We start from the raw sequence: 13,838 nt of genomic DNA, 5'->3' as shown, positions 1-13,838 counted from the left end.
TTGCAAGTACATTACCCTCTCTAGACCAAGGCGCGTTACACCCTGCTAACCGAACACTCAGAGGAATCCTCCCTCCACTTTTCATCTTCATTGCTCTGCTCCTCCCATCACACCCTCTTTAAAGAACCTTCTCCACAGATTCAGTAGCATTTTGCAGCCCAAGTCATGGAGCTGCCTCAACTTCAGGTGAGGGACAATCTTTTTGGACCCATGGCAGAATGTGCAGGGTGTGAGTGGTTCAAAGCATTTTTAGGTCTTTTGGAGACAGCAGAGTAGATTTCTAGGACGACCACCAACCAGGGATTCCGGCCTCTGCCTCAATCACCTGATGAGCACCTTGAAAATGTCAATCTTTGCATGGTGATCATAAAACTTGTCCCATATAGGGCGAGGTCTAAGATGTCTCTCAACCTGCTCCCAGCATACCAAGAAAGGAAAAATGTGGGCCGCAGTTTTACATTTCCTTGAACTCTTTCTCTCAAACAAAAATGAATTGCCTTCTACAAACCCCAGCTCTGCCCTCAGAATAATAAATGGAAGGCCCTAGGTGACCCCACTCCACTTAACCTGCATCCCCTGATCCTGAAACGGACTGCATACCCTCACAAACTAACACTTGATACAAGACATAGTCAGCCCAGGGTATACCTAGGCAGGCTCGCAACAATTGGAAACAAAAAGGGGTAACCTGAAAATGGTCCGTAGCTCGGGTAAATGAAGTAATAACCTCTAAAGCATGACTTCCAAATTCTCCCAACACAAAGGTAACTTCCAATCAATATTCTCATCCTCTGTCATGTTTGTATCTTACACCAGATCTCCAATCTTGAAATGAACCTTGGACCTTGTGAAAGCACATGCAGCACACGTGCCAAATGGAAAAGGTCCTGTTAGGGGTTCCATGTGGGTCATACTAATTGTTGTGATTTGTGCAGAAGTCTTCAAATAACTGGAATTTACCAACACATCAGATATCTCTGACTCTCCAGCAAAGGGAAGCAGGGTCACATCTGTTAATGAAACTTGCACTGGAGACAAATGTTTGATACTTTTGTGTCCTATCTATGTCGTTTTTGGACCGCGCCCGCACGCCCCACTAGGACGTAGTGGTATAAATGCCCCGCCTCCAAAGTGAGAACACCTTGTGTATTTTCTACTTGGTTAGGTTGTGCTGTTGCGGTTTTTCTCCTAATGTCGGGAAAAGCACTGTTCCGCCCGTGCGCTACATGCGGACTAAAGAAGGTCTACGAGGGGGACGGACATATGGACTGCATTTACTGTCTGCACCCTCATCACTCGGCTGACAAGTGCAACATATGTAAGGGCTTCTCCCAGAAGACTCTTAAGGATCGGAGTCGCAGACTTGTCGCATGATTGAACGATGCAGCAGGGGCATACCCGCCTTCGGAAGTGGGCTCCACACGCAACGCGGCGTCAAAATCTTCAGGGGCCCACGCCGCTCATAGTCATCGGAACCCCGGTAAAGAAATCGGGACTGGTGGACAAGGAATCGTCGGTAGGCCCTTCCAGGGACTCTTCTTCGAAGAAGGCCTTTTCGTCCTCATCTTCAGCGAGGAAAGACAAAGAAAAATCTAAATCCTCTTCGGGCGATCGTCATAGATCAACCTTGAGTCGAGAGACAGAGAAACGCAGGTCGAGTTCAGAAATGGCGGGAGCAACGCATAAGCCTGTGCGACCACCACCGTCGTCGATAGTTGGGCAGTCGTCAACTACTTCTCTGCCGCTGACGCAGTTGACATCAACCGTTCCTGGATTGCAGGCGACGACGACGGGGCAGACTATTGCTTCGTCGACAGATATCCCGCAAGAGGCCTGGCGTCCAGAGGTCTACGACCCAATTTTGCCGTCACACTTCTACAGCAGGAGACCTTGTCGGTGTTCTCGGGAGACGAGGGTGAAAGGTTAGCTGTCCCTGCAGACCTGGGGTTACAAGTTACCACACCTTTCTCCGGGAGCATTCCGGGTTCTGCCCCCCTGCTCAATCCGCAATCGTTTTTATCATTGGAGGTCTTGTCCACGCTGCAAACGCTGCTGAGGACACTGGATGACAGACTGCCTCGAACAACTCCGGCCAGGTCGGTCGTCGATGACCCTGGCCCGTCTCGCCGCCCTCCACCTTCAACCTCTGCGGCAGGGCCTCCGGAAGCAAATCTCTCGACCCCACGCCGCGAGGAAGGGGAACTGTTGGATTCGGAATCAGGCAGCAGATGGTCGTTGGTGGTCTCCCTTTCCCCCTCCAGGGATCCGACCTGGGAGTCCGATGCAGAATTGGAAACCCCGAGGAGCCCGGCTCAGCCGTCTCCCCCAGACGATATCGGGTCATTCCACAACATGATGGCCGGGGCTTGCATGGAATTTGGGCTGGCCCAAGAAGAAGAAAAGAACTGTTTTCTTTTCGACCACATGGGTAAAAGGAGAAGGTCGGTGTTTTCAGTGCCCATCCTGGATCATGTGTGGAAGGAAGGTCTTCAAACCATGCGTCACCCTTTCTCAGAGCCAGCGAAGAGGCCTGGCGTCCAGAGGTCTACGACCCAATTTTGCCGTCACACTTCTACAGCAGGAGGCCTTGTCGTTGTTCTCGGGAGACGAGGGCGAAGGGTCGCCTGGAGAAAAAATTCAAAGCCCCGGACTCTACTCCCAAGTGCCTTCCCTCACAACCAACACCTGACTCTGGTATCGGCGGAGGCGGCGAGAAAGGCAAGGGCTCAACAAAAGTGTACGAACCCTCCGGAAAGTGATGCTAGACGCCAGGATGCGTTCGGCAAAAAAGTCCTGTCGGTAGGTGCTACCACAGTGAAGACGGCCAATTCTCTCGCCATAGTTGCTAGATACGACAGGGAGATGTGGCATCGGTTGGCGCCCATACTCGAAGACCTTCTGGATGAACATCGAAAAGCAGCCATGTTGCTGGTCAGGGAAGGTGAGGAGGCTTCAAATCATGCCATTAACATCGCAGTAGACCTTGCAGAGTCGGGGTTTAAGCAGGTGAACAACGGCGTAGTTCTCAGACGACAGGCATGGCTAAAATGCACCAACTTCCGACCGGAGGTGCAGTACAAGGTACTGGATATGCCTTTTGAAAGAGACCTCCTCTTCGGCGAGAAGGTCGACGAAGCCCTGAAGGGCATGAAGGAGGACTCGGACACGGCGCGTTCATTGGTGGCCCTCCAGAGTGCTCAGAGTTTCTGGTCTTTTCGTCCCTTCAGAGGAGCATTGGGGAATTCCAGATTTTCATCGAGGGACCGACCCTTCGGTAGGCCAGCATATTCCTCTCAGGAATACAGGTGAGCTTCGCAAGCGGCTAAACGTCGCCGGGACTACCAGGCACCCAAGAAGAGAGCAGGTTAGTCGTCGACGAGGGATAAACAGAGTAAGGACCCGCAATGAAGGGCATCGGAACGTTCTGGGTGGCAGAGTATCATGTTACATCAACGAATGGGAGCTAATAACAGATCAATGGGTGTTGGACACTGTAAAATACGGACATTCCCTGCAATTCAAGAGCAACCCTCTGCATATTCCACCGGCGTGTGTAGCTCAATCCCATCTGAGAGTGTTGCTGGAGGAAGTAGCACTTATGCTACAAAAAAGGGCTATAGAACTGGTCCCGTCGTCACAAAGGGGTCAAGGGGTTTATTCCCGATACTTTGTGGTGAAAAAGCCAAATGGAAAGTGGCGTCCCATCCTAGACCTGCGCGAACTAAACAAGTCGCTGAAAAACATAAAGTTCAAGATGCTCACGCTCCAGGAGGTGATCAGGTCAGTTCAAAAAGGGGATTTTCTGGCGTCTCTGGACCTGCAGGACGCGTACTTCCACATACCGATGTGTCGGCGACACAAGAAGTACCTAAGGTTTGTGGTAGGGCGGACTCACTACCAGTTCACAGTTCTTCCCTTTGGACAGAAATCTTCCCCCAGAACGTTCACGAAATGCCTGGCTCCGGTGGCAGCCTGGCTGAGAAGGCAAGGCCACCATGTATACCCGTATCTCGACGACTGGTTGGTGAGGGGGGTCCTCCCCGGCGTCGACACACAGGAGTCTACAGGACACCATGAGCCTCTTGCAACGATTGGGGTTTGCGATAAACTTCGAAAAATCCTCGCTAACGCCGTCCAAAAGCTTGGTGTTTCTGCGTGCACGGTTCGAGACCCAGTTGGGGTTAGTCAGACCATCCCTCGACAGGATCACCAGACTCAGTCGATTGGCAAGTCAGTTGAAAATCAATTCCAGGCTGTCGGTGAGAAAATATACATCAATCCTGGGAGCTATGGCATCCTGCATTCCTCTGGTGCCCAACTGCCACCTTTTCATGAGGCCAGTGCAACAGTTTTTGGCAGATCGTTGGACGCAGGCTCAGGGCCTCTGGTCAGACAGGCTGACCGTCGACGACGACGAGCTCCTATCAACTCTTCGGCGGTGGAAGAGAGTTCAGAATATTTCCAGAATATTTCCAAAGGAGTACCCCTACAGGAGCCGGAGTTCCGGTTCACCGTGGTGACGGACTCGTCCCTAACTGGCTGGGGAGCGCACATGGGCACTCTGCAGACACAAGGCCGTTGGTCTCAGAAGGAATCTCTCCTGCACATCAACGTTCTGGAATTGAGAGCGGTCCGCTGGTCCCTGAGGGCGTTCCTGCCTCACATCAGGGGATCCACAGTGAGAGTTCTGACGGACAACACCACGGCAATGTTTTACTTAAGGAAGCAAGGCGGCACGCGATCCAGAACCCTCTCCATCGAGGGTCAGAAGGTGTGGCACTGGGCTCTAAAACACGATATATCCATCGTAGCTCATCACCTGCCAGGAGTGAGGAACGAGCAGGCGGACTCGCTCAGCAGAAATATGGACGAGATTCACAAGTGGGAAATAGACACTGATCAATTGTCGAAGGTCTTCGAGAAATGGGGGCGAACTCCGCTGGATCTCTTCGCCACGAAGGCGAACAAGAAGTGCGAGATGTACGCCAGCAGGTGGCCACAGGAAGATTCAGTGGGAGAAGCGTTTTCCTTTCCATGGACGGGCAAGTTCCTCTACGCCTTCCCTCTGTTCCCTCTGATACGGAGAACTCTGCAGGGGATATGCAGGTATAGGTGCCGAGTCATCTTGATAGCGCCGTGTTGGCAGAGGCAACCATGGTTTTCCGACCTGCTTCATCTGTCAGCGGATCGCCCGATAACGTTCCCGAAGGTGCCCAACCTCTTGTCCCGGGACAAAGGAACGGTGTGGAATCGCAACCCGAGCAGCCTCAACCTCACAGCTTGGCTCCTGACTTTTCAGAATTTGGTGCCTTGAACATTTCCTCGGACTGTCGGAAGATATTACAGGCTGCACGGGCCCCGTCCACCAACAAGTCCTACAGGTGTAAGTAGAGGAGATTCTGTACGTGGTGCCAAGGACAGGCAGGAGTGGAACCTCTGAGGGTTACTCCGGAACAGCTTCTCCCGTATCTACTACATTTGGCGAAGAGTGGTTTGTCTTTTTCATCACTAAAGGTTCACCTGGCGGCCATCTCTATGTTCACAAGAGGGAGGAAATCAACGCCCTTGTTTAGTGACAGGTTAGTGAAACACTTCATGAGAGGTTTATTCCGGACGTTTCCCCCGGTTAAGTGGTTTCCACCGACGTGGAGCCTTAACATGGTACTTGCAGGGTTAATGAAACCACCCTTTGAGCCAATGGCCACGTCGTCGAAGTTTTTATCATGGAAAGTGGCTTTTCTAATAGCCATAACATCGGCTAGACGGATCTCAGAGTTACAGGCATTGGTCATAGACCCTCCATATCTCAGATTTTTCAAAGACAAAGTGATCTTGTCAACGAGTCCTCGTTTCATCCCGAAAGTTCCTACGACTTATCATAAACATTCATCCATTGTCCTGCCCACCTTCTTCGCGACTCCCTCATCGGCTGCGGAAAAGGTCTTGCATACCCTGGATGTCAAGAGAGCTCTAAAAACATTTCCCTTCATCGAACTCAACAACTTCGATCTACGCAGCAACTCTTCGTTGCATATGGGCCTTCGGCAAAGGGGAAGGCAATTTCAAAACAAGGACTGGCCTGATGGGTCTTGTCGACGATTGCCTTCTATCACTCAAAAGTGGGAAAACCGCTTCAAGGATGTCCGAGAGCTCACTCGACCAGGGCGACTTCGACGGCGTTGTGGGCGGGGGTTCCACTGACAGACATTTGCAGGGCGGCAGCATGGTCAGTGCCCCATACATTCACCCGCCATTACTGCCTCGAACGACAGCATGCGGGCGAGATATAAATGGGACGAGCAGTCTTGAGACATCTTTTTCAATAAGGTAAGCCCTTTCTCTTCGAGAAGGGTCTATGCTGGTTTGGATATGTATTTGTATATATATATATGTACAAATATACGCATGGTGGTAAACGTGTGTTTTATGTATGCTTTTTTGGCTTATATAAATGTTACTCGGTGCAGTACTGTGGCATGTTGTTAGTTTCGAATCTTATGTGATCATGATTCGCCTTTTGCAGAATGGGGTGGGTGCTGGATTGTATTTACACCTCCTCCATTGTTTCAAGTTCACTGCTGTGCATTCTATTCTAAGCATGTGAATCCATGTAAGATCCAAGGCTAGAGAAGGGAATAGTTACTTACCTGTAACTCCATTTCTCCAGCGTTGGTATCTTTCATGGATTCACATGCGTCCTCCGGCCTCACCAAAATGCAATCATCTTGTAGTTTTTGTTTCACCCCGTTCCACTTTGGAGGAGTCGAATTATGAAGGGAGCCGCGGGGGCGGGGCATTTATACAACTACGTCCTAGTGGGGCGTGCGTGCGCGGCCCAAAAATGATGTAGATAGGACACAAAAGTGTTGAACGTTTTCCTACAGGAAAAGGCTTTATAAGCTTACCGAGGGTTCCCAGTCTGTCGACGGGGAATATTCTAAGCATGTGAATCCATGAAAGATACCAATGCTGGAGAAATGAAGTTACAGGTAAGAACCTATTCCCTTGGTCATTTGACGGTAAAGAATCTTAATGGGCATATTTTGCATGTTCGTTGAATGATTTAACCCACGTCTTAGGCAGTACTCTAGAGAAGATTTTGAAGTGAGAGTATTTTTAGTCTCTATTTAAGTTCAGAGTACAATTAATTTTTAGGGAGTGAAAATGTCTATTTACCAAATGGAGTATTTTAAAGCAAGTGAAAATGGGTTTTAACTGTAAAATAAAAATGTTTAGTAATGCGAATTAATAAATATTTCTTTCCAACAAGTTACCTCTTCAGAACAGGCAGTTATAATAGAGTTTCTTCCTGTGGCCGTAGCTGTACTACTATTCCAAACGGAACCATGGATCTGTGTGGATGAAAGCAGGAAAACAGGCTCCTTTGCATCTGTTTTCCCTTTTTTGTTGGGAGTATTTTGACTCCCTGTTTTAAATTTTTGGGAGCATTTGCCAATTTTTATGGAGTACAAGTGGCTGATACATCCCTTATCTGTTGGGCTGTTATCCAAATCGCTGCATGTTTAGTATACCCTTGTAGTGTGCTGCTATTAGATTGCTTCTCGTAATTACCTAGTGTAAAAAACAAGAGGGTGTTTCACTGCCCAGACCCCAGGGAACCCTTGCTCAGGTGGCCAGGGCATGGTCATCGCCTTTGGATCCAGACCCTGGTGGTGGACACGTGCGGGAGGATCACATGGGTGAGGGGTCCTCAGGGAGTGGGGGGACACCTAATGGCGAGATGCAGTATGTCCCCCTTTCCAACACCTCCATCCAATCCTATTTTATGGGCTATTCCAACTTCCCAGATTCCCCCCTTCACCTCCCCATTTCCTACACAAAGACTGAGCCGAGGAAGAGGATGTCTAAGACTGAAAGGATTACGACCCATGCAATACATTGGATATGTCGCACTAACGAGATCAGGCAGGGTCAGGCACTTGACTTTAATTATGCACACCTAATACCTATTAACTCTCACCACATGGTTAAAAGGTGGAACATTGAGACACACTTAAAGCAAGGCAGTGCACGAGAAGGAGCAGTCCCTCCAGGGCTATGGCAAACCAGGCATAGGAGAGAGACAAACTGAGGGGTTAATCTGAAGGGGAAGGAAGCCAGAGACCCCCCAACCCCCAGCACCCTACCACGATGAAAGATCCTTATTTCTTGAAAGGCCGCGAGGATTGTGCATGACTGCTCAGCTGGAAGGGAGAAAGAGTCTTCCGAGTGCTACAAGGTTACCAGACACCTTCCTGGGTGAACTGCAGAGTTGGGGAGATGCAGAAGCTGCAGTGGTAACATCCTTGACTCCTACATCAAAGGCGCAAAAGACGGAAAGCATCTTAACACGACCAGTTGGTTGAGGGAAGCAAAGAAAACCTGCCATGTGTTCAATTGAAATGCTTCCAACAATTTTCGAGGGATGAAGGTTGCGTGAGCTCCAATAAGCTGCGGCTGAAAATGAATCCATTGTTAAGAACTGTAAATACAAAATACAAATTAGCACAGTGGTCCGATGAAGTGAGATTGCCCAATCAAAAGTCTCTGTGAAATGTTTTAAAGCTGTAGATGCAGCGGGAAGTGAGAGAGGAGCATTAAGTGAAAAGCTCACCAACTGTTGATCTTTGTTTTGTTGAATTTGGCAAGAGAACGAAAGGAGAGTTTGAACCTGACTGAGGGAGACCCGTGTGAAAAGTAAAAGAAGGGTCCAAGCCTGACTGAGGTAGGCCTGTGTGAAAAGTAAAAAGTGTCCAAGCCTGACTGAGGGAGACCTGTGTGAAAAGCAAAAGATGGGTCCGAGCCCGACCAACATAGATCCATGAGAGAAAGTAAAAGAAGGGTCCAAGCCCGACTGAGGGCGACCGTTTTGAAAAGCAAGTCATACATAACAAGTACATTTTCCAAAAGACATTGGAACTGAAGGAAAATATGTAAAGTGGAAGGAAAGAAAGAAAGGAGGGTCGAAGTGGTCAGGTGGAGGTGAGAGCGAAGGTCCTCCCAGTTGGGAAAGTCTTCGACAGCGAAATCAAAATACAAAAGAAGGTTTGACCCCCGACTGAGGGGAACCCATAGTATGGAATGTGAAGAAAGCTTGGGGAAGAGAATCAGACCAAGGAGAAAAGGTTTGAGCCCGATTGAGGGGAACCTGTAGTGAACTGTGGTCAAATACTATACTTGGAAACTGTTTTGCTGAAACTGTGTAGAAGCTTGGAGGATGACCTGGACTTGGGTGAGAGGAACCCGAGAGGTAAACCTGTGAACTTGTGACTCAGACTTGAAAGGCCAAGAAGGCTCTGCAAGGCAGAGCCAGCCGCCTGTGTTTGCAAGCCAAAATGTGTTCATCCATCAAGTGTTCCACCTAACCCTGAGCTGTACAACGTGGGGGCGAGAATTAATACTGACTTGTATTGCCATTCTGACATTTTGTTTCACCACTGATATTTCCTTTTGTACATACATATCCCTATGTCACATTAGAGTGAGGGCAGGCCTTAGGTTTTTGTTAGTACAGGCCTTTATTGTTTAGGACTGTTGCTCTATTATGTGATGAATAAGGGTTTTGCAACTCTGGTGACAGTGTCTACTTGTGATACCATGCTTCCCTTACACTAGGATGGTAACTAGTATAATGCAGCAGTGTTTCTGTCTGTATTTTCTAAAACAAGTGCATGTCCAACTACCTTCTAAATGTCCAATTCTTCTCTGCTTACAGATTATGATTACTGAATATTAGGGCTGATCGTGTTAGGACGTTCAAAGAAAACATTGAAAGATATTATGTGAGTCCCACCTCTTTAATTTTTAGGACTTGACCCCTGATGTGATGTCTTGAGGCTAACCTATTGAAAGACTCTGGTTACATTCAAAGTAGATGCTTGAAGTGCTCATTGCTGATATTTTCGTTAGAAATTCTTCTTAGACTGGAAAGTTAAGAGAAAAGCTGTGGCTTAAATGAGGTGTAAAATGTGTGAGAACTGGCACTAAGGATGTAGAAAAGAACTCTGATTTACCATGTCAAAATCACAAAGATGAAACACAGACAGACAGCAGCAAAGGCATAGTTTATTTATTTATTACATTTGTTACACACCCAGACCCTGAGGTATCATGGCGAGGTTACAGACAGCTTAGTGAAATATTAGGTACAAAGAATACAGAAATATACAATGTCATAGTAATATGTACAGCAGGTTTACATTGTTACAGAATTATGGTCATCATTAGTAACAATGGAGTATTTACAATGTTGCAGAGATGCAGAGAGCTTTGGCATAGGAAGAAAGTGTCATTATTTCCACGTTATGGGGCATACAATTTCATTGGTATTGGTTGAATAATCAGGTTTTTAGAAGGTTTTTTGAAAGTAGTGAGTGAATCTTCTTTTTTAATGCTGAGCGAGAGGGAATTTCAATGTTTGAGGTCTAGGCATTGGAAGCTGCTACTCCCAGCTTTGGATTTGTTAAAGCGGGGTGTTTCCATTAGCAATTGGTTGTTGGATCTGAGCATTCTGGCATATTCTTTTTTTGCAATGCCATTGTTAAGGTAGATGGGTGCGTTATTGTAATAGCATTTGAATGCGATGCATAAAGCTTTGGAGATGTTTTCAGTTTAACCCTCCAACTGAATGGCAGCATTCTTGGTGTCCTATGCAGCTGAGAAACCTGACTGATAGGTTTTCAGCTGGGAATGAGACGAAAACCGCTGGTTCAAGGGAAGCATTCACATCCTCTAGGCTCTTTCCTGGGAAAGCGGGATCCTGTAGTGGGTCACAGAGGTCATTCGGGGGCTGCTAGGGGTATCAACCACTACCCCTGGCAACTCCACTGGTACTGCCCTTGAAACCCCTGGCTCAGGGGTCACAGAGGCATTGCTAAACCTAAAGTAAAGAACCCTTTTTACTTTATGCAGTTCCCACACATTGATCCTCTCATATCTCCTTACCATCTTCCAAATTACATCCGAAGGGGCAGGTGAGGGGCAAAGATGAAAGAACTCCTCTTGCAACCCTCACTTTACCAGTAGAACGTTAGAGAAAGCAGGCAGAATCAGCATGGCTTAAGCATTGCATAACGTAGGACTGCATGCCTGTGGAGCCAAGGACCTTGAGAACATGGAAAGAATGAGTAATTGGGATAGGCGGGCCTGCATGTGAATTGGTGGGAATTGTCTGAAGACGCCATCTGCACATGTGAGGCTGTACCATACAAATAAGTCCAGGTTTGCGACTGGGGAGTGGAGGTCCTATGGTTATCGGGCTGGTGGATGGATGAGTTGGGGCTTTAACATTTGGGCTTAGCAGATGATGGCATGAACTGGGAATAGGGCGCCACACATTACATATGGTGACCCCTCAATGCATGTAACCATTTAACTGGCATTACTGAAACATATACAGCTGTGCTTGGCAATAGTTGCCGATGACAGAACATGTGAGGCATTCCCTTTACTTGATTGCATTACTGGGGCATATTTACCTGTGCCATGCATGTGATGGCTGCCTCTGGATACGTGAGGCATTATGTGCATTGGATGTCATTGTTGTGCCATTTAAGACTATGCTTTGCATATGTCAGCCACTGGACGTGTGAGCCTTTTGATGGCATTACTATTCATTGGAGGCTGTGCTTGGCATAAGTTGGCATCAACTATACATGTGAGGCATTAACTGCCACTGGTGAGCTTTATTGAATTAGTTGAAGCTACCCTTGACATCTGGAGCTAGTAACTGGGCATATATCTGCACATTACATATAGTGTTTGCCCTATATCACTTTGTGTCTAAGATGTTAAAGTGGTGTTACTGGGGTGTTTGATGCTGTGCATGTCCTATAATGTCACCAACAGCGCATTATATGTAACGACAATAACATGTGTATGAAGCATTGTATGGTTGGATTATAGAATCTGATATTGCACTTAGCATATGATGGCTGTACCTGCACATGTTGGTCTACACCCTTTCTGTAGCAACTTTTCCACGCATACAAGGTCTTGGTTAGAATTACTAGGGTATTCATGGCAGCCGTTGGCGTTTTGGCGTTTAATGGCAGCATTTGCGGCATTAACTGTACGTGATTGTCAATACTGGTGCATTTGAAACTACACTTGGCATATAATGGCTGCATGTGCATGTGTGAGGCTGTACTGTACACGTGGTGACTATAACTTGCATATGAGGCATGTGATGGCATTACAAGGGCATTTTATGAAGGCATCTTCCGAACGTGTGAGGCTGCATGTTACATCTAGTAACTAGTACGATTCGTATGCGGTATTAACTGTTAATGGTATTTCGGAGGCATGTGAAACTGCTTTTGGCATACGATTACGCTTTTGTTTAATACCTTGCATAGTGTTCCTGTACCTTGCATGTGAGGCATAAGATGACAGGAGAATGTTTGGCAGTTGTGGCAGCACTTCGAATGTTGTGATGGTTTTAGCATGTCATTCTGTTACACCATAACTGCCAAGAAGATGGCAGTACTTGGCCATGCGTGGCTGTACTGATGTTTAACGGCAGTGCCCGTGGTCTGTGGGTGTTCCCCTACCATGTCACAAACCCATCAATGGAATATCAAGGTAGCCCCCTATTTAGTACAGGGATGGAAAACTAAAATAATCTTGTCTGCTCTGTTATTTTATTAATTGTAAACTTATTTCGGATTTCTTACTCAAACAAGTTGACCCTGGTATACTTGGCAAAGGGAACTAGAAATACATTTCAAAACTAATTAATGAAAGGCAAGATTAGTAATTGTTTGAGCAATTGGAATGTAATAAATAAAGGGACAGAGTCATCACAATAGGAAGTGACAGTCATGAGAGATAATTAATGCAAAAAATATTTTTTGTAAGCAAACAAATATCCACAGTAACTCGAGTTTTATCACATACGCATTGGAAGAAAAGAATGTGTGAAAAGAGAAGGAGTAAAGATCTGTTTCTGTAATTGATCCATTGTGCTTATGTTAGCTCAACCTATATTTTGCCCACAATTCAACAACTGAAATGATCAGAATCGAAAAGCAACCATAGGAATCTAGGTTATTGTGTGGTAGTCAAAAAGGTGTAGATGTGTGGTTTCTTAATTATTAATGGCTGTTCTTTACAGCTTGGGAATGTATACATGGCACCGTTGTGTTTGTAAGTTTAGAAAAGAAAATTATGATTGGTTTTTAATGCATAGGGCACACCGTCATGAACTTATGATCCCTCTACCTAATAACTTCTTGCCAGAATTTATCAACCTACACCATCTTCCCCTTCATGTTTATTCCTCCCCACCAATCCATGTCCTGATCCTCTTCCATCTGCGCATCCAATTCGCCCCGGATGTTTAAAACTCTTTCTGAAAGCAATGGTCTCGCCTTTCTCCATGTGTCCAGTCCTCTTGAAAGATGTCTTAATCCCAAGCCACAGAATTGGCATCCCTGTGGTCCTAGTGATCATCCAGGTTTCCCACCTGGTGTGTAAGCCCACTACAGATAGATGCCACTGTGGCTTCAAAGGGAGTTACTTGGCCACATGGTACAACAGCCCTGAATTGGGTACATTAAAAAAAGATTGAACCATTCAGACAAGTTAATTTTAAACTTTTTGCTCTCCAGCTGTAAAAATGGGTGAGTCTTCTAGAAGGATTTAAGAAACTACTGTTCAGGCAACTTCTCCACCCCCTTCCATAAAGCTTCCTCTACATTCTTTCAAGCACAAAAGTATTTAAGCACTTCATGCCCTGAGGAGAAGTGGCATACCACCACACCCAGCTCGATGGCATTCTTTAGCCATTGTTTCCCATGGAAGAAACTCGCCATTACTTTCGGTGCAGTTGTGTTGAC

At 46.8% G+C, this 13,838-nt stretch overlaps 1 protein-coding gene across 6 annotated transcripts in view; it reads left to right on the top strand.

Annotated features, from left to right (window-relative positions):
- Positions 1–13,838, top strand: part of FBXW7 (F-box and WD repeat domain containing 7) — a 1,581,903-nt gene that overhangs the window by 1,559,073 nt on the left and 8,992 nt on the right. The window lies entirely within an intron of this gene.

The sequence above is a fragment of the Ambystoma mexicanum genome, chromosome 6q, assembly GCF_040938575.1.
Source record: "Ambystoma mexicanum isolate Mex_15411 chromosome 6q, UKY_AmexF1_1, whole genome shotgun sequence".
Classification (NCBI taxonomy): Eukaryota; Metazoa; Chordata; class Amphibia; order Caudata; family Ambystomatidae; genus Ambystoma; species Ambystoma mexicanum.
This window is presented reverse-complemented; position numbering and strand designations above follow the sequence as displayed.